A 21,533-nucleotide genomic window follows, 5' to 3' on the forward strand; every position below is an offset into this window, starting at 1 on the left:
CATTCAAGTTAACTTGTTTTCATTTAGAGACATTAATCAAAAAAATCACTTTTAGCTTTTATTCTGTTAAAAAAAATGTTATAACCTGGCCTTAATTAGTAATTAAGATAATATATTATAGTTACCTGTGGTGCTTTAGCACTGACATGTTAGTTGCTGAGTAAAAAGAGCAGGGAAGATGAAGTTACCCAGAGTTACATCTGAAAGAAAAAGTATATTCAAATTTACTGATCACTTGATTTTGGTTTTATTTAATATTTGTTTCAGGGTTTGACTTAGCCTTTTTCTCTCTGGCATTATTTAACCTTTCACTTTTATGAACAATTGAAAGCGAATTAATATAAGCCCTTCCAAAACCAAGAATCTACTGAAGCCAAAGGGAACATCATCATTTTGTAAAAGAAAAAAAAATATTTACCTTTAGGCTACTTAAACACTCAATTTACCAAATTACCCCTGTTTAGTGTAATGGAATAAATGGCATGCATAGAGGATTGCTGTTGGCAGGGTATCATTAGAGCTCAAAAGGTAATGGGCCCTGAATAATGCCCCGAGGAGCCCTGGATGCTGGGAGCTGAGGCTGAATGACCATCTATCAGAAGTTAGAGGGGAGAACAGACACGCAGGAAAAGAAATCCAAAAGCTGAGCTTAACATTTTGTTGCTTTGCAATGGAGATCTTATCCATGACTCTCAGATTAGCATGGAAAACACATTTAAATGGAATCCTCTCCTTCAGCTGTAAATGCTTGGAGGTGAGCTGGTAGTCCCAGGCTGTCTTTGTGGTCAGTGGGAAGAAATAAACATTTCCACAACTGAGTGGAATTGAGCCCACATAGACACCTAAAATAGGTCAGATGAACACCCACCATCACTAGCAAGTTCCTATTTTGTCATCAAGCTGCAATTTAAGTGAATAAATCCTAGTCAGAACGATTATGGAGTGGGAGGGACTGAAAAAAAGATTTTAGACAATGTAAGTCTTAGGAAATCAATATTGTGTGGATCTTGGACTTACATTCAGAGACTGAGACTATGAGTAATTCCTGAATTGTCTGTGTGGGAAGGATGATGGGACTGCCAAAAAAAAGCTCTTCACCCTTGCCTGCAGGATGTCCCTGACACCACTCATGTTCTACAGCATAGAATTCTAGAATCACAGAACAGTAGACCATCCTGAGTTGGAAGGAACCCATCAGGATCATCAAGTCCATCTCCTGGCCCTGCACAGGGCACCAAAATAATCCCACCCCAAGAATATTGTTCAAACATTTCTTGAACTTTGGCAGGCTTGGTACTGTGACCACTTTCCTGGGGAGCCTGTTCAGTGCCCAGCCACCCTCTGGGTGAAGATCGTTTTCCTAATTTGGTTTAGGTCCAACCTAACCCTCCCCGGACACAGCTTCATTTGGAGTATTACAGTCCTGTTGTCACTGACCTCAAACTCACAGGGTGGACATCTCTCTATAGAGTGTGTGAATGACTCACTTTGTCCCATCCACCTGCACAGCTGAAAGTCTCCACTGAAATGTCTCTATTGCTATGGGATTTCACTCTCCTCCTCACAAATACAATTATCTGCTTCCAAAATCTAAGCAAAAACGACCACCAAAAAATAATGTCCCATCTTTGCAACTAGACTATGTCTTGTCACCTTTCATATCCTTTAATGATTCTTCTTTTCCTTTAACACATTGTGAGTCTGTTTTTTGTTTGGGGTTTGTTTGTTTATTTTTGTTCTTTCATTTGGAAACAAATGATTGATCACTGCTTTAATTTTGGCAGCAACTGTTAATTGATTTAGCCTTAGCAACAGACCGGCAATAAGGAGGAGAAATAGCGATTCCATTTCATTGAAGATTTCACCGTGTTTTAAGCAAAAATGTATAAAATTGCTATTCATCTGCTGCAAAATTTAATTTTAGGCATTTGTAAGAAAAGAAAAAAGTCGTAAACAAGTTGGATTCACATCATTGCCATAGAAGTAAACCATCCTTTTCTACTGAACAAACAAGAAGTTAGGACATTCGCTTTGGATGTGAAAAATCATTTCAGTTCCTCTTTTTTGCACAGAGGGGATTAATCCTTTATCTTTGAGTTGGTAAGGGAGTGTCTCCATGATCAGTGTGGAACATACCCTGAGGTGGAATGCTTTCTGTCATTCCTGGTGGTGCCATTTCTCTCTGCATAAATAATGAAACATGCACTGAGCGGGGACTGAAATGCAGCTGTCCCACCTCCCAAGTGATCCTCCAAACACCAGGACATAGAGTCCTGGATATTTCAATATTTTTAAACAAAATGCAGTCACTTCAGAGGGCTTATAAAATGAGGAGAGCAACTTTCTACATGGGCTGATATTGATAGGACAAGGGGAAATTGTTTTAAAATAAAAGGGCAGAGATTTAGATTTAATATTAAGAGAAAAATCTTTACCTAGAGGGTGGTGAGATCCTGGCAGAGGTTGCCCAGAGAAACTGTGGCTGCTCCATCCCTGGAAGTGTCCAAGGCCAGGTGGGACAGGGCTTTGAGGAACCTGGGATAGTGGAAGGTGTCCCTACCCATGACAGGGGGATGTTGGAACTCAATGAGTTTTAAGGTTCCTGCCATCTGAAACCATTCTCTGGTTCTGTGACTCAATACGAGAGTGTAGGCAGTTCTTACCCCAGAATATTACAGGATATTGGGATGAGTGGAGGCTATATAAACACAGGCGTGGTTACCAAGTGAATTGAGTCCTAACTGTTGCTGTATCTCATAAAAGACACTGCAAAGCCCTGTTTTCAATTGGATATTCTGTTCAGCCACAACTCTTCTTGACAGTTTTGCAGTAGAAAATATTATTCCAATTTTTAAAAGTATTTGAGTATTTAAGAATTTAATTTGAAGTAATTATCTATTAAGCCAAAATTATTATATTCCAAATGCATTTCTTATTACAGATATCACAATTGTCTTCATAATATTTACATTTTCTCTGTACTATAAGATTGAAAAATCTGTTTCTGCTGTGAATCCATTTTACTGCTTTTGCACTCTTCCAGAATTAAACTCTTCTCTAGATTTAGGGTGAGTAAGGAATTTTCATTAGTTAACCCTTGTTTGTGCTCTGGAAAATTGTCCTAATTTTGGTCTAAAAATATTCCTCATCAGAGAGGTTTGGGAAAAAACGTTGGATATCAAACGAAGTCTTGGACTTCTGTTTGCCAGGATCACATTATGGCACTAAGTGTTTTATTTCCTCTCTTAACTTGGCTATAAGGTGTCAGAGCATCCTCTGGGATCTGTGATATGTTTCTTCCTAATGAGAGGAGGTTCTGTGGCATCTGGGGCCATGGATTTGTGGGGTTTTGTTCCAAATCTCGATTCTTACAATCGTCTAAGGGACACAGATCACAGGCGGCTGAGTTTTAAGATGACCCTGCTAAACTCCTCAGCAAGGGGCAGTAACATGGAGCAAACACCAAGACAAATGACAAAAAGCTTGGCTGCATCCCTGTGTCCATCCTCAGCTGATGGAAAGGAAGATGGGCCAGGAGTGTTGAAGGGAGGCCAGAAATGGGGCAGCGTCAGAGCTCATTAATGTCACAACAACTCCAAAAGCCATTGCTTATTTAGACAAGCCCTGGGGCAATCCTAATTGACAGTGAGGAGCTCAAAGCCACCTTTACTCCCTGTCCAGTGGTGTTCAGCATCATTATAAAATTTATCTCTCTTGATCTACCCCTGTGAGGAAGGGACTGGCTACCCCATTTTAAAAACAGGTATAGAAATAGCAAACCACTTGACTTATGACATCCAGGAGATTTATATCCAAGCCAGAAAGAGTATCCACATCACCTATTCCTTAGGCTGGCATATATATGTCCAAGACAATCCATATTCTCCATATGTCAGACATTTTTTAGAAATATTAAGCACATTAGTATTACATGGATTAGCAACAGATTAGTAGAATGATTTAAAAAAATCAAAAAGCAATCCTGTAGTCTTCACATTGAGCCTACTTTAAAAAGTGCTTTGATGATCATCTCTGAACATAAAAAGAATTCAGCTTGCATCCTAAACATAGACATGCAAAATCTAACATCCTTTCTCTCTTTCTTCCTTAACAATACTAGGTTCTTTTTCTCAAACAAAAATTACTGATTTCATATTCCAACTAAGTTCTCTTCTTTCTGGAGAGGTCCCCACTTCAGATGGTGGGAGGAACAAAAATGGTAAAATTAAAAATACAGTCAGGAAGGGGAAAAGGACTCTTTACTACCTTGCAAAACACTCACACCTAGCTGATGTGTAGGATATGTACCATTGCTCCCCCTTTAAATGGCATCTAAACTCTGCCAGAGACAAAATTTTAAATTTAAAATAATCATTGCTGCATGCTGTATTTCAGAGTCTGTTTTTAAAACACAGAGTGCTTACCTTGGAGAGATTTTTTATTTAAAAGGAAAAGCCAAATTTCATCAAGCCAATATCAGTATCTCACAATATGTTTATTGAATGTTGATCCAGACAAAAACAACAGCTAAGTAGGAGGAAGTCTGCGGTTTTGTGTATTAAAAGTGATAGAAAACAAAATCCTAAACTAAAAATATTTGATTCTGTAGTCAGTAAGTCATGAAAAATCAAAACAAAGCCACTTCTGTGATTTAAGATGATGCAAAGCCAAATCAGCTTAAGTGTTTTGATGAATTTTAAAAGCTAAATAGTGGAGATCATTGATGTTAGAAATAAAAGAATGTGAAGAAAAAGACTAATTTAGATCTGAAAGCTTATCTTGGGCTTTCTTAAGATTAAAAATGAAAAGCTACTTTATGCTCATGGTCAAAAAGGAATGACAAAAGTCAGATGGTCCACAAAACTTAGAGAATTTTATTCATAAATTATGCACTTGGAATGGAAGTCAGTGTTAGCCCCTGAATTTCTAGCATAAGAGCATGTTGGGGGATTTTTGATAAGGGATGAGGTAAAAGAGAAGAGAGAGGGAAATTAGAGGAAGGAAGGAAGTGTCGGAAGGAAGTGTCGGAAGGAAGTGTCGGAAGGAAGGAAGGAAGTGTCGGAAGGAAGGAAGTGTCGGAAGGAAGGAAGGAAGTGTCGGAAGGAAGTGTCGGAAGGAAGTGTCGGAAGGAAGTGTCGGAAGGAAGGAAGGAAGGAAGTGTCGGAAGGAAGGAAGGAAGGAAGTGTCGGAAGGAAGTGTCGGAAGGAAGGAAGTGTCGGAAGGAAGTGTCGGAAGGAAGTGTCGGAAGGAAGGAAGGAAGGAAGTGTCGGAGGGAAGGAAGTGTCGGAAGGAAGGAAGTGTCGGAAGGAAGTGTCGGAAGGAAGTGTCGGAAGGAAGGAAGGAAGTGTCGGAAGGAAGGAAGGAAGGAAGTGTCGGAAGGAAGGAAGTGTCGGAAGGAAGGAAGGAAGGAAGGAAGGAAGGAAGGAAGGAAGGAAGGAAGGAAGGAAGGAAGGAAGGAAGGAAGGAAGGAAGGAAGGAAGGAAGGAAGGAAGGAAGGAAGGAAGTGTCGGAAGGAAGGAAGTGTCGGAAGGAAGTGTCGGAAGGAAGGAAGTGTCGGAAGGAAGGAAGTGTCGGAAGGAAGGAAGTGTCGGAAGGAAGGAAGGAAGGAAGGAAGTGTCGGAAGGAAGGAAGTGTCGGAAGGAAGGAAGGAAGGAAGGAAGGAAGGAAGGAAGGAAGGAAGGAAGGAAGGAAGGAAGGAAGGAAGGAAGGAAGGAAGGAAGTGTCGGAAGGAAGGAAGGAAGTGTCGGAAGGAAGGAAGTGTCGGAAGGAAGGAAGTGTCGGAAGGAAGGAAGTGTCGGAAGGAAGTGTCGGAAGGAAGGAAGGAAGGAAGGAAGGAAGGAAGGAAGGAAGGAAGGAAGGAAGGAAGGAAGGAAGGAAGGAAGGAAGGAAGGAAGGAAGGAAGGAAGGAAGGAAGGAAGGAAGGAAGGAAGGAAGGAAGGAAGGAAGGAAGGAAGGAAGGAAGGAAGGAAGGAAGGAAGGAAGGAAGGAAGGAAGGAAGGAAGGAAGGAAGGAAGTGTCGGAAGGAAGGAAGGAAGTGTCGGAAGGAAGTGTCGGAAGGAAGTGTCGGAAGGAAGTGTCGGAAGGAAGGAAGGAAGGAAGGAAGGAAGGAAGGAAGGAAGGAAGGAAGGAAGGAAGGAAGGAAGGAAGGAAGGAAGGAAGGAAGGAAGGAAGGAAGGAAGGAAGGAAGGAAGGAAGGAAGGAAGGAAGGAAGGAAGGAAGGAAGGAAGGAAGGAAGGAAGGAAGGAAGGAAGGAAGGAAGGAAGGAAGGAAGGAAGGAAGGAAGGAAGGAAGGAAGGAAGGAAAGAAGAGAAAGAAAGAAAGAAAGAAAGAAAGAAAGAAAGAAAGAAAGAAAGAAAGAAAGAAAGAAAGAAAGAAAGAAAGAAAGAAAGAAAGAAAGAAAGAAAGAAAGAAAGAAAGAAAGGAAAGAAAAGAAAGAAAGAAAGAAAAAGAAAGAGGAAAGTGAGGATTCCAACCACCACGCGGTGGGAAGAAATAAGGAAATAAGGGTGAATACTTGACTGTGGAGCAATGAAGTACACTTTTCCCAAGGGAGGAAAAGGGTATTTTGGGTTTGTTATCTCCCTTTATGTCATGCTGAAAGACTTTCTTTATGTCAGTTACACAAAGAATTTATCTCTCCTGGTTTTTAGTTCAGTATCGTGACTCACTGCAGGTAAGCAATAACCAAGTCCTTAAACCAACACAGCAGCTGTTGAACCTCCCCCTGAAGGATGTCTCTCAGGTAATTAAGTAAACTTTATCTTTTAATGACAATTTCTTTGGTTTGGTACCTTGACCTACCTTTACTCAGTGATGGAAGAAGTTATTGCCTACAGATAAACAGATATAACACATACTGAATATTCTTCTCTGGGTTTTAACTTGGAAATGGCTCTTTGGGTTATTCTTGCTCATTGCATCAAGGAAAAAAAAATGGACAACTGACACAGCAGGTTATGTTGTGCAAGATGCTGAACTTTGAATTTCAGCCTTGAGGAGATTAAAACTTGATCACCACCTGCTATAACTCATATTGCCATCCCTTGGAGACTAGAAATCAAGGGAGCATTTTGATCTGTGTATATCACCCACTTCTGAAATAGCTGGAGTTGTGGGCTGTGTTGACAACCACAGCTCTCCCGATGAACCTCTATCTTGAACACCTACAGATGGAACAAACGCCCCTTCAGAGACCCAGGCAAGAAAAAATCCCACTCTGCATGACAGACAGGTGGTTGTATGGGGATACAAACCTTGGTTTAAAGAGCAGGCCGTGCATCAGTGCTGTGGGTTCACTTTTGGGAGGGTTGGGTAGCCGAAATGCCCCATCTACCCTCTGGCACAGAAGCCCCCCTGTGTTCAAGAGGTGTTTGTGGTTCCATTTTCTGCTGTTCAGTGCAGCTCTTTGTGAGCTTGCTAACGTTTAGTAAGAGATAACAGATTAAGCCAAGTGCAGGGATAATGAAATATAAATTAGTAGGTTTGCCAGCCTTTATCCACAGCACTGTCAGAGTGTATTATCTGGTATATCTAGTTCAGAGCAGTCAGTTAAATTTCCCCTTATCAGAAACTGAGTGTGAAGTGTGGTAATGTTGCTAAGTGCAGAACAAAAATCTCTCTTTTTTTGCATCCCATGACTGCTCCAGGCAACATTCTTGGAAATCTCTGAGTAGGAAGGAAAAGAAGACCCTGAGATATATACACTGTGACAAGCCAGGAGGCTAAGCTCCACCGGTAAACCGTCCTGTGAGCGGCAGTCGCCTGTGGCTGTGACATTACCACACTTTGCTCAGCTTCAGAAAGGGAAATTTAACTGACGACTGCTATGAACTGAAGCCACAGCCTAAACCAGATAATACACCCTGACAATACTGTCAGGCAAAAAAGGCTGTGTTCCCATTGATTTCATCGCATTGGAGACATATTACCCAGGGCTGTGTATGTTTGAGGGTATATGTGAACACTGTGGGAATATCAAAGGGAAAGACACACTGATTTGGGCAGAAACAGGCCTCACAGAGATAAATCCCCAAAGTGCACTGACTGAAATATATATTATTTGGAGAATGGGGCATGGAAAAGATATTGATTGTAATTATAACTTAATCCTCAATCTACATCTGATATACCCTGCTGGGTTTGTTTAAAGGAGTAAAAAGCAGGGAGAAAATCACATTTTTTGCATCTCTGGGTTGTTTCTGAAGGTCTGGAAGTCCAGTTTGTCAGCATTTTCTGAGGGATGCAAACATCAATAACGGACAAAACTAAAATTTCAGAGCTTGGGCTCAGCTCAGAGAGGATCCCTGCTTCTCTAAACTTTAGGACCTTGGACTATAGATGCTCAATTAACATGTTTTGTGAACAAATTATAAAAATGGCACATATAGAGCCACATAAGTATTCTAAAATAATTTAAGTAGTGTTTTAAAGGAAAAAGGATACTCATACTTTATACTCATACAGCCCAGAATGAGAGGCCAGCCTCTAAGTATTTGGCTTTCAAGGAAATATGTCTGAAGTTGGAAAGAAAAGCTTGTGCTCAACTCCCTCTTTTACACTAATATTTGTAGACCTTTGTGTAGTTCTTGTCTCCTCACAAACTGTAGACCTCAATGTCTGTGGAAAAATGCTACTTCTTAAATTTACATTATTTTCATGATGTCCACATTTTGTTTTGCTTAAGAAACATGAGAAATTTTCTCATAATCCTTTTGCTCTCTACTTCTTGCTCATTGATACTCCAAAGCTTTGGAGCACAAATGAGGAAGGAAAGATGAAAATAAGTGGTTCAAATTTTAAAATAATCTGTTCTCTTATAAAAGTATCAAGACTTCCAGCTGAGCAGGATTTACTATTTGTGGAACCTTGATCTACCAGTCTGTTGGATTGTTGGTGTCAATTTTTCCTCGAGAACTTGGTGAAGAACTTCTGGGTGTTAGAATTTAAAGCTTTCTCTGTTAGCAGTGATGAGCATTTTCAGACCTCCTCTTCTGCCACAGCATGTACTGCAAAACTGGAATGAGTTTACCAGGAGCATCTGAGTTGCTCCAAGGGCTATCAGAAGAAGGTGAACAAGTCTCATGGGTTTCAATTTATACCTACAATGTGAGGTATTAATTTAGAAAAGGGAGGGGAGGAGAAAAAAAATTAATAAAACAAATCATTATTAATTGCACCTTTTATAATGGAAGTGTAAAGCAGGGAAAAATGGATCTCTTCTCTATGTAAAATACATATTTGGAACATTTGCAATTAACTCACTTCTCATTTCTCTGCTATGTTCTTTAGGTTCACATATTGTCTTTTTCTCATTCTTAAGAATTCAACAGCTTCAACCCCAGCATTCTGCAAAAGCCATAAATTAGGATCCGAGATGTTCTGATGTTTTATTTGAAACGTTTCATGCTGGTTTGCAGCTTCCAAATTAACATGAAACAGCACCAGAGGAAACAGAGGGGTTCTCCTGCATTGTACAAAGAGTTATGTGAACTTTTGAAATACTGAGATCTCATTACTGACAACATTTTGACCTCGGAATTTTCATGTGCTGACCTGGAGGCTGCCTTTGGAAGTAGAAATGCATATTCCCCATTCAGCAGGACTGCATGGGTTTATCAAGACAGATGATTTTTTTCAAATGCAAAGCAAGAGTACATGGCTTTCAAAAATGAGGAAAAGTAATTAAAAACGGTAGATATGAAAGCAGGAAGAATAAACGATCAGCTAGGAAAAAGGCAGACAGAATGCAGTCCTTTCTGGGGTACTTTTGGTAAGCTTTTATGTTTTGTTGCTAAGCCTGTTGAATCCCATCCAGAGATCTGGGATTAAAAGCTCTGCAGAGGCTTAAAGTACCAAACAGAAAGCAGGGAAAGAGCAAGAGCTACTCATCTTCTGAAGCTCCCGCCTGTTACTCCTGTGACCCAGTTTTATTGGGAATGCTACTCAGCAGCAGAAGGAAAAAAACATATCTGAGAGAAGGTAATGGAACAAATACTAAGGAAACATTTTCTGTTCAGTTAGAAAAGAAACCAAGCAAAATATTCTGGTCCCACAGAAGCCAAAAGCAGTCAGTGCTAATGTCAACAGACCCAGAAGTTCAATACAAAACCTTCTCAAAATTTGTAGTAATTATTTTAAAAGTCACTCTAAGTCAAAAGTTGGGCAATAGCAGTGCATTCTCACTTTATGGGTTGCAAGAACAAGGATCTAAGGAGGTGTCCCTGCCCATGACAGGGGTTTGGAAATAATTTATCCATAAGATCTTTTCAAACCAAACCATCCTATGATTCTGTGAATAAGCAGCTTACAAAGTTTCTCAGGGCTCAATAGAATTATATTTCTATCAAAAGAAAGTTTGGAGACCAGTCTTTATTGAGCCCCACCGCATAAGAGAAGATAGGTTGCACCAGCTGAAAATCTGGCCAAATAGTCACATTTTTTCCAATGTCTCTTCATTCAGTTCTAATGTCCTGGAATGAATTCAGGAATTCTGCAGGGGTTGGACAAGTATAGGAACCCTCAGGGAATGGGGGCAGGAATGAAGCTTTTTTGCAGGGAAAGAATGGAGTCACTGCCATCAGGACAACAGGCCACTTTAGGCTTGGGATTCAGGGCAGATTTTTAGCTGCTTTGCACTATGTATAAGTCTTGTGAGCTCAACACTTATCACTGATCCTCCTGTTCCTTTGTGGGATTGTTGTATTCTATTGCAACAAAATAATGCTGCGAGCAATTTCTTCTCTCAGTGTCATTTTCATTCCAGATTGCTCTGTGCTGGAAATTAGCTGGATGGTGTTGTTTAAACTGTTTTTAAAACACAGAGTGTAAAAACCTCACCTCCAGACTCCACAAGACTTCCCTAACCGACTATGACTGAATGGAAAATTCTGCCGCTCTGATTAAACTTATATGTAGAGGTGAATAAAATATAAAAGAGGTCTTGAGCATCATCTTTTATTTAGTGTCTTGTCCGATAAGTATGATCATACTTTTAAGGATCACAGTATATTTTTAGACACCTTGTAAAGCACTCAAGCTTTTGCTTAGAGTACTAAGAGTGTATGGTTTAATAAGCCAGTTGACAGAACATTAGTGACATCAAAGCCATGGAAAAAACCCTGTTTGCTTGCTCTTCCTTTCATCTGACTTTAAAATACAGTGCAATCGACAGGATTAGGAGAGAAAGGCACACATACACATGCAAACCAAGTGCATTTCGTGAATACTGTGTGATGAACTGTTTGAAAATAATGATTATTTTCAGGAAACTGAGATATTCTTCTCCTTCTAAATGCACATCAGATTTTATGCAAGCCCACTGTCTCAATCTGCTCGTACGTTGCAATTTATCAAGGGATTTCTCAGGGATACCAGATTGATGCCATCTGGGTATTGTGTAGACAGGAAAAGTACACGATGCTTTGCCTCCTTTCTGCTGTTAACCCCCAGTTTGTCAGGTTTGCTCTTGAAGACAGAGAATATTCAAGTTTCTATGTCTAATGTCAGGCTAGAGCCCCAGGAGAGGTGGTAGGTGGTTATATCCATCAGGTCACATCTGACATAAACACCACACACGGGACACATCTCGCCCAACTAAAAATGTCCACAGAGCTGGTTTCCTGCAGTACTCAGCAAAGCCAACAGAGAGCAAGGGAAATTTAAGCAAATAATTAATCTGACCTTCTGAGATATTTATTTCAAATGAGCTGCACTGTGATTCCTGAAAATGCTTTTCCTTCCCCCTTCATTTTTTCCTTCCTCCTTTCTTTCTGAGAGAGAGAGAGTTAGAGCATGTGATTACAGATATCTGCATTGTACATAATGTAAGATACATTATACAAATTTGGTTGCATTTCTACATGATACTTGAACTTTTCCTAGGTCTGCTTATCCCAGAACCATCTCATGTCAGAGGACATGATACAGTTGATACAGTCTTTGTTAGACTTTTTGCCCATCAGAGAAGATCTCATAAAGGGAAGCTACTTGAAAAAAAACATCACAACCAGCAATACTCAAACCATACCTGAGTGAAGAAGTATTGAAATTATGGGCACTTTGCACAATATCACCCTCAACTGTCTGTCCAAAATAATGCATTAAAGAGGAAAATTTGCTCTCAGAATATCAGTGGGAATATGAATTTAGCAAAAAGATTACCTCTTGGCTGATTTTGTTAGTCACTTCAGTGATAATCAAGTTATACAAAACCTCTCAGAAGTTCAATATTGTAAGTTCACCGTTTGGTTCTGCAAAGAATGGGGAGAAAAATTTTGGCTTTTAGATCGTGTACTGTTGTTTGATAAGAAGGTACAAGGCAGGAATGACACAATACATCCGCCTAAACACTAAATTACAGACTCCTCTAGCTCCATATAACAACACTTTAGTGCTACCCCTTTGGACAGCAGTACTGTGTCCATTATTTGACCTCACCTTGGACTGGAAAAAATTTGTTTTAAAAAGTTTTTATTTGATTTATTTATAAAATACCAGCTGGCCATTTTCACATGTCCAAAGAAGCTGTGGCTGCCCCATCTCTGGAAGTGTTCAAGGTCTGGTTGGATGGGGCTTGGAGCACCTGGGATAGTGAATAGCATCTCTGCCTGAGGCAGGGGGTGGAACTAGGCAATTTTTAAAGCTCTTTCCAACCCAAAACCATTATCATGATTCTGTGATATTTGGCCTTCATCTGCAGGTCTTGAGGCCTGTTGCTAATGGGAGGGCAATGACTTTGAACAAGAGAGCCTTTGGAGTTTACTCATTGTGTATCATCTCTGGTTTTCCAATACTTTGCACAAAGTGGTAGAACAGTAGGATTTCCTAATTCACTGGGAAGCCAAGTGCTCATATCTATGTTACTTTCCATATAAAACACTTAGAATACACTCAGCTGTGAATGTAAAGCCAAAGCTGAACAGTGAATTCTCCTTAAGGCCTGATTTTCCAGGCAGTATTTTGCCTATGGAGATGTTTCAGCATTAATTTTGATCATATTCTCTTTCACACCCTCTATCTAAGGTACTAAAAAGGGAATTCACAGGAATTCGTAAGGTGCCATAAGCAATGTTCTCAGAAGTGTAAAAGAAATGAATACGATAATAGCTTTCAAACTAAGTTCTCCTCAATGTGTTTAGTTCACTGGGTGTTAAAGAACATTTAGTAACAGTTTAAACGAGTCAAATGAGGATGCAATCAGAATTCATCAGGTAAGGCACTACCCAAACTGAACATTATACCCTCTTTATGCGTGCTCTGAACGTGTCTCTCCCTTCTTGACCTGTTCAGATGAAAGCTGACTGGCTCTTTTAAAGCACATTTTTCAGGGACATTAATCAGAGCACTGGAAAAGTTGACTTTTTAAAAAATCTTTTTAAGCCTAGCATTTAATATCTCAGCCCACTCTGCACAATGGGAGTTGTTAGATTCTGCTGGAAATTTCCTTCTCAGCAAGGGCTGCACATTGGGCATGTTCACCTCTGGAAGTAAAGCCTATTCTGTCTGGTGTTAAGAGGTTTTTTCCACTCAGAGGTGGATTACAGCACAAGTTCCATGTTCTCTCAGTTCTAGGTGTAGGAGGTCAAGATTTGTAGGAAATGTCATGAGTTGGTTGAAAAGTTTTCACTTTTTTCATTACTCATCCTGGAGATACATGGATTAGATTTAGATTAGATGTTAGGAATAAATTCTTCTCTGTGAGGGTGGGGAGACCCTGGCACAGATTCCCAGAGAAACTGTGGCTGCCTCATCCCTGGAAATGTCCAAGGCAAAATTAGATGGGCCATGGAGCAACCTGGGATAGTGGAAGGTGTGCCTGCCCATGGCAGAGAGGTTGGAACTAGATGATCTTCCAGGTTCCATTCAACCCAAACCATTCTGTCATTCTGTGATTCTCTGGTATCAGCTCCCTATGGAAAATTCCCATGGACTTTCACTGGGGAAAAAGAAAAGGAAATTTTCTCAGAAATTCTTAAGTGCTTCAAATTGAGCAATGAATTTTTTCCTTCCATAGGAATTGAATATATTCTTCAATAGGAGATAACTCGTTCCATATGCTGATCTATATGTTTTCAGTAGGATTTTTATTAAATTCCTTAGAATATTTCCAGGTGTGAATATTTTTTTGTTATACTCCTACTTAATACCTTAAGACAGAAACAGCAGGTATTTGGACTATTTTACAAAAGAATCTGAAGAACTTTTTAATTTAAGGCTAAAGACATTCTTGTATATAAGATATTTTCAACAAGTAACTCAATTCAATAATAGCAAACAAGACAGGTTTGCTGATCAGTCTAATTCATTTGAATATTTTGGGGAAAGACATTTAAAAAGCATATTTATTTGAATATGGTGCCCACACACAGGGTGTGAAATGAGACAAAAGGAAGGCAAAACATGGGATACATAACTGAAATTTAAAGCAGCATGGATGGATGATGGTGCAAGTACTATTGTTTCTTTTTTTTTTTCCATCACATGGAGATATCATCATTTCAAGTAATGTGCTGATGGTTTCACCTGGCACATGTGCTCATTCAGGGCTGGAGAGAGTCACCTGGAGTCATGTGAGGTGTCCTGCTCACAGATATTGGTACAGAAATACATTACCCCCCTAATCCCTGCCAGAGCTGCCCTGACCAAGGATCTGCAGCCCAAGTTCAATGACACAAGAGGTCATTGTGCTTTTGAGGTCCTGTGTCCCTGCTGTCCATGATACTGAACAAACTAAGGTGGAACATGAGTTGGGCCATCCAGATTACTCTTATTCAAGGAATATATTCCAGGAATGAGACTTAATACATAAAGAGTCAAGGGATTTTTTGGTTAGGAAAAGACCTCTAAGATCATCAAATCCAATCAGTAACCCCAGCACTGCCAAGGCCATCACTAAACCATTCCCCCGTGTGCCACATCTACATGGCTTTTAAATCCCTCCAGGGATCATGACTCCACCACTGGTCTGGGCAGCCTGTTCCAAGGCTTGACCACCTTTTCTGTGAAGAAAACTTTCCTAATGTCCAATCTAAACCTTCCCTGGCACAACTTGAGGCCATTTCTTCTGGTCCTATTGCTTGTTTTTTGGTAGAAAAGCCCACCCCAGCTGGCTCCACTCTCCTATCAGGGAGTTGAGCAGAGTGAGAAGGTCCCCCCTGAGCCTCCTTTTCTCCAGGCTGAGCCCCTTCCCAGCTCCCTCAGCCCCTCCTCAGACCTGTGCTCCAGAGCCTTCCCCAGCTCTGTTCCCTTCTCTGGACATGCTCCAGCCCCTCAATGTCAATGAAAATATGAAAATATCTCAACCTGGTGGGATGAATAGAAGCTCATATCACCCCAACAGAAGTGACAAGCAATAAATAAAACTGTCAGATGAAATTTGTTTTGATTATTTAAGGTAAGCAAAAAAACTGAAGTTCAAGAAGGTTCTTGACATGGGTAGGTGGCATTAATTCCTGACACAGGAAGCCTTAGAAGAAATAATTTGAAATATTCATGTAATATATTAGCTACTAAGTCAGTTGTGAAGGGAACACGCCTGCACATTGCAGGATATAAAATGATGCAAATCTGCAATGCATAAAAGCCATAAAGCACAGGGGATGAGCCAGTCAAAATTTTAGGAAGAAATGTAATGCCATAACTTAGGAACACATTCTCAGAGTGCACCATCCCAATCATCAGGCAGTACTTTGCTGTTTTGGACAGCCACAAAATACCACAGTGTGTCAGAGCATTAATTGATCAAATTTCATCTTTAAAGCTCAGAGTCAATGGGCTTCTGGGACTATAATTCTTGAGATGCATCTTTTGAAGATAAAGTGAAGAGCTGGAAGGCTCTCTCTGGCTCTAAGTTCTGGCACAGAATGGCCACATTCACATCATGAAAATCTCTTGCTTCCCTATGTATATTGGCCATGGACAAACTACCTATTGGGAAATGTCGTGAACCATATTAGCTCTGTGAGCAGAAAGTTCATGGGACAGTGTTGACCAAAGAAGTACATTCTTCCAACAATATTTATAATTCCCTCTCCTGACACAGCTAATTTTGGTTTGTTGTAGCCCTGACTTCCTGGGTGATCCTCTTTGACTCAACAACATTTTTAAAAAGCAGGTTTTTCTGACAAGTTATTGTGAACAAATGAACAATATCAGCTCCTTTGGCTCCCCATTCATGTGCCCAAACAGACACCACCATGGGGACTGCTGGGGAGATGAAGGGTGAAATCCAAACCAGGAACCATGTCAGTGTAACTGCTTTCCTCAACTTCCACCTTGTAGCCTTTTAGGTTTCACCAGTGTTTTCCACAAACTTACAGGTACTTATTAAATAAAAGGAACTTAGATCTTAAACTTGATAGCTTTAGTTGCTGGCCTTAATATTTTGTCTGTGAAATTCCCTATGATATATTGTGGATATCAGTGCAAGATTTAGAAAGAAACATGATACTAAAATATGAGCAAAGCAATTAATATTTTTTCTCTTCAGTGTTTCACAGTCAGTTAACTAAGCAACTATCAGAACTACCATTGCATTTTTACTGTTCATTTAGGAAGGACAAACCAAATAAACCTTAAAGACGTCCCTGGAGTTTTAGCCAGACAGGCAACACAAGTGACCATACACCAAATATCTGCACGTTTTCTGAGTTTGAAAACGGCACAAACACCTTTGAACATGTAAGTTAGTTTAGGGATACAGATGGATAAATACAAAGACAGAACTTGGTAATCTTACAGGTCTTCAGGCTTTCTGCATTCCCTTTGCAACCTATTAGTGATCTGTCTACTAATATTAAATAAGCTCCTTTAAAGAATTTTCCCTAGATTGGTTTGAATCAGGAACTCAGAGATTTGAAATAGGCACTCCTTCCTTCCAGTTAAAATGAAATTGTGTTTCTGCTGAAAAGTCAGCTCAAGAAAACTGTACATGTGTTCCTTGGACAACAACAAACCAGGACAAAATAGTCTTAATATGGAGGAGGAAAACAAGAAAACAGGAATAACTTGCTACTCAACTCTTGTGCAAATGCTATAAATTTTGGACAGGATTTTAATCACAGAGACCTCTTAATGACCACAGGAGTTTTCCTCTCAGAGGAAAAATGCAGGACTTTGCTGTGTTCTGCTGTGAACAGTACTGTTGAACTCTATGTTCATACACAAAACCTTGTGCTTTGGTAAATGAAAACTGTGGTAGTTTGAAATGCATCATTGTGCATTAAAATGTCTATTTTAATAATAATTTTAAAATGCAGTCAAAAAGTCATCACTGCTCTTCACCTGGTGCTCTTACTTTTCAAAGAAAATAATTATGTTTTCATTGTTTATTCTTGGCTACTAAAACACAAAACATAAAGTACTTTTTGGTACTTTTTGGTAACCCAGGGAAAATACTAAAATATTTTTAATTTATTTAAATAAATATATAGGTTTTCATACATAAATATATAGGTTTTCATATATTTAGCCTTTTCACTGTCTTGGAAAAGGAGAAATAAAGTCTTATTTACTATGTAGTGACTGACATTTTACTCTCAATTTGTACCAAATCTGTTTCCATGGGTATTAATGTGGGATTCCAAGGAAAATACACAACACTGACAGTACAGGGTTGCACTCATTAGGTAAATATTCCCCTCTCTTGCTCCAGCTTCCAGCTGTTTAAATCAACAAAGAAAACTGCAGTTGGAACAATGCCAGGTGACTGATGAATAAACTGCAGAATTAAAATGAAAATTATTTCCTATAAGCTGAAAGGAGAGTTAATTAAACAAAAAGCCTTGAGAACCACAGAAAATAAAAATATTGACCTTTGAAAAGTTAGGAAGAAATTCTACATCATTTTAAAGTCTAAAATTTATTTAAACCCTGACCAAGCAAATATTTACATCCTTGTTCAGCTTTACTTATTTAGGTGGTAAAGACAAAGGTGTGTGTGCTCTTATTTTTTTCTTGCAAAGTCATTAGTATTAAGGTTGCATCAGATAATCTGCCAAGCTATGATTAATAAGGTGTGATTTAAAGCATTTTACTTTTAAAATGTTATAACAATTCCCTGTTCTGCTCTTGCCTCTCTTACCTGAAAGAAGACTGACTTGAGAGCTTAAATACATGAGGGGATTAATTTGATTCTGAATATTATCTTTAATTTATTGAAATTATACCATTGCATAATGACAAATGGTGCCTCTAAAATAGATTTTTTTAATTTATCTTAGCATTATCTTAAATAGGAGTTAAATCAGTTTTTGTAAATAATGCATTTAAAGTGAAATTATCATTCTCAGTTTTTAAATTACCACAGCAAAAACAGATGTTTGTTCCAAGTGTTTCTAATTTCTTTCTTAGAATGGGATCCTAGAGTAGAGGCATTAGAAAAAGTGCATTGGCAGGCTTGGGTTTTTTTGTGGGATTTTAGTGTTGAGTTCACTTTCAGGACTGTACTGCATTTTGAGAGGCTGGGATAGCTTTTGTACAAATCTTTTATGTACATAGCTTTTTTTTTTTTTTTTCTGATGCTGCACCAGACACCTAGGCAGGAGTAGGAGCAAGGAGTGCTCAGAAACTCCAATCTCACTTCAGCAGCCCCTGGGACTCAGCAGGATGCACTGAGGGATCCCTGATGGACAGAGATGGCCTGTGCTCCCTTTCCAGATCAAAGCTGTCCCTTCTCCACTCTTCCTCCTCCTTCTTCCTCTCTTTCTTCACCGCCCCTTCTTTGTCCCTTTTAGTGAATCTCTTTTCCAGCTGCCTGTGTGACCATGGTCTGTGACTGAGTGATCCTAAACAGAAAATAACCAAGTCCACACCCCCCTGCAATGTGTACAGACATTGCAGACAGATCCCATAAATCAGTCTGACTGTTTTATTTGTGTAAGGGCTATTGATTTTCTCTTTCTCTCCATGAACCAGAAGGTGGCATCTGATTACTGGCTTGTAAATTTGCATCTCTTCTATCTTCACTGCCACGGTCAAGTTCAGTGAATCCTTTTCTTTACGTATTCATCAGTGCGAACACACAAAATTTATGCCCACCTGTATATATTCTTCAGTCAAACACACACACACATAAATATAATTGTTAACCAATTTCTGTTACTATTAATCTGGCACTGAACTCTCTTGCTTTAAATCTGAAATTGCAATGCATTTATTGACAGGTTCAGCAACACAATCCATGAGCTTGATTTTACTCCCTTTCTCAAAACTGGAAAATGAAAGCAGAAGAGATCAAAAGGTCTCCTTCAGAGGCAGGCAGAAATGTTGTGACAAAGCATGGGATATTTAAATTTCCTTGCTTTCAATCTTGGTCCTCCAGCTACAAAACCAGTTGAACCAGGTGCTCTATTTTATCAAATCATGATGTTTGTAGATACCTCAAGTATCTATGCATTCAGACCTCAGTGAATAATTAGTGTTTGGGCCTCAGTTCTGATGAAGATGAATAAACATTCTGTATCCCCAGAATAGCTGATCCACAATGAGATGGGTGGCTCCTGTTCACCTGTAAATGTTTGGATCTTTTTAACCAAGCACATGGTACTTTTAAACCCAAATGTGCCTGATTCAATTCTCTTTGCACTAAGGATAATTCTTAAACATCTCTCTAATATTAGAGGGGATTTTTATATGAGCCAAATAATTAAATAATTGGCTTTTCTCATGAGAAACAGCTGGGCAGAGGTGCAAAGAGAGCTTTCAGTGAAGTCTGTGGGTTACAGTGTAATGGCTGTCAAAACCTACACTTTGAAAATGTCTGGAGGAGTTGTATCATGTTAATTGTTAAATGTAAGGATTCAGATGTTTGGAACTTTCTGGCCTCAATCATCAGATTTTTTTTGCTGTTGAATGGTGTTTTTCCTTACAGAAAGCATTGCATGATTTTTATAGAGCATGGACAGGATCTGCTTTGCACAGCTTTAGAGAACAAACTGTGCTCTGGACAGCTGGAAACACTAATGCATGACACACACTCCATTTGTCCTTAATCCCACAAACAGAGAGCTTGAACCATGGAAGATCACTTAGAAAAATGCATGGGAAGGGATTTCTGAGCTTCATGGCAAAGCCAAAAGACCAACCTCCATCTCCAGGGAAAGGGCAGGAATTACTGGTGCAGGTTGTGAATGTGAGCATTGCAAGGTGACAGGAACACGGGGAAGCAGCAGTCAGGACTGGAAGATAGGAACTGACAGGAATGAGCTGTGCAAAATCAAAAAGAATATAGTTAAAGGTGATGGGATGCTGATTTATTTAATGCAACAGTAAAGAAACAAGAAGGAATATCCTGGGTGAAAGGGAAGCTGTTTGGGTCAAAGTCACACAGAGGAAGAAGGATGAAAGAATTATCAGTGCAGTTATTCTTGAAGTCCCTTATAGATTTTCAAGAGGAGCCATGTGAATAGAGAGAGGTTTCTGTGACAATCTCATAAACATAATGCTTTAAATAAACATATATTTGCATATACTTACAAACATAAATAACATATTTTACATTGCAGTGTAGTTATCAATCATACAATCTATACATTTACAAGATTAGATTGTTATTTAAAAAACCTAATCATTTAGGTTTTCCTTCTCTCAGATAAAAACTGAAGAACAACAAAAAAAGAAATTGCCAATATGATTCACTCACTCCTTTTAGAGCTGGCAGATTTCTCTGACAAATTCAACAAGCAAACCTGTGGAAAATCAAGTTTGGGTTAGGTTTTGCCAAATAACAAGGATGCTGCAGAAAGCATCCCACCATTGGGAAGGTTATGTACACCCAAGCAAGGATTCACTGAACCTGGATGGTGGCTGAGGTAAACAATCTGTTCCACTTCTTTGTGCTCAACTCACATGCACAACTTACTCTACTTTTTTCTGACTGCATTTGAATCTTTTTGCACTGTTTTAATTTCTTTTCTAGTTCTCACTTGGTTTGATTTTACAATTCTGCTTTCATTTTCTATGAGGCATCTTTTTTCCATTGTGCAACATCTTCTAAATCAATTTATATTTATGATTCTGTCTCTGATTATGATGAATACTCAGGGAGAGATAAATGAAATATGCCATGAAACACAAACTCTATCTGATTATCTAAGCAAAGAAGCTTTGAATAAAAGGGTTCCATTTGAAATTTAGAAAAATAGAAGGATTTTAATCATTAAAACAGTGCAGAATAGCCTTCAAATAAGAGAATTTTGAGCATAAATTAGTATCAGCTCCCAGGATGGAGTTCACTGTGCTCATCAAAATTATTTTCTGATATCAGTGTTTACAGCAAGAGCAATTATTAATAATTATAATTATCAGTATATTACAGCAATAATAAAAAGAGTTATTCAGAAATACTTTTCTGTTATGAACTTTACACCAAAAGTAGAAAGAATGAAAAGAATCTTGTATCACATTAAATGTCAACAGAATAAACTCTTCAGATAGAACCATGCCAGACTTCCTTCACAGCCAATGAGGAGCCAAATGGCCAGTTTGGGCTCTGATGTCATTTCTGCTCTAGAAATATAGTTTTATAAGAAAGTAAC

This window comes from Melospiza melodia, chromosome 3 (assembly GCF_035770615.1).
Source record: "Melospiza melodia melodia isolate bMelMel2 chromosome 3, bMelMel2.pri, whole genome shotgun sequence".
NCBI lineage: Eukaryota > Metazoa > Chordata > Aves > Passeriformes > Passerellidae > Melospiza > Melospiza melodia.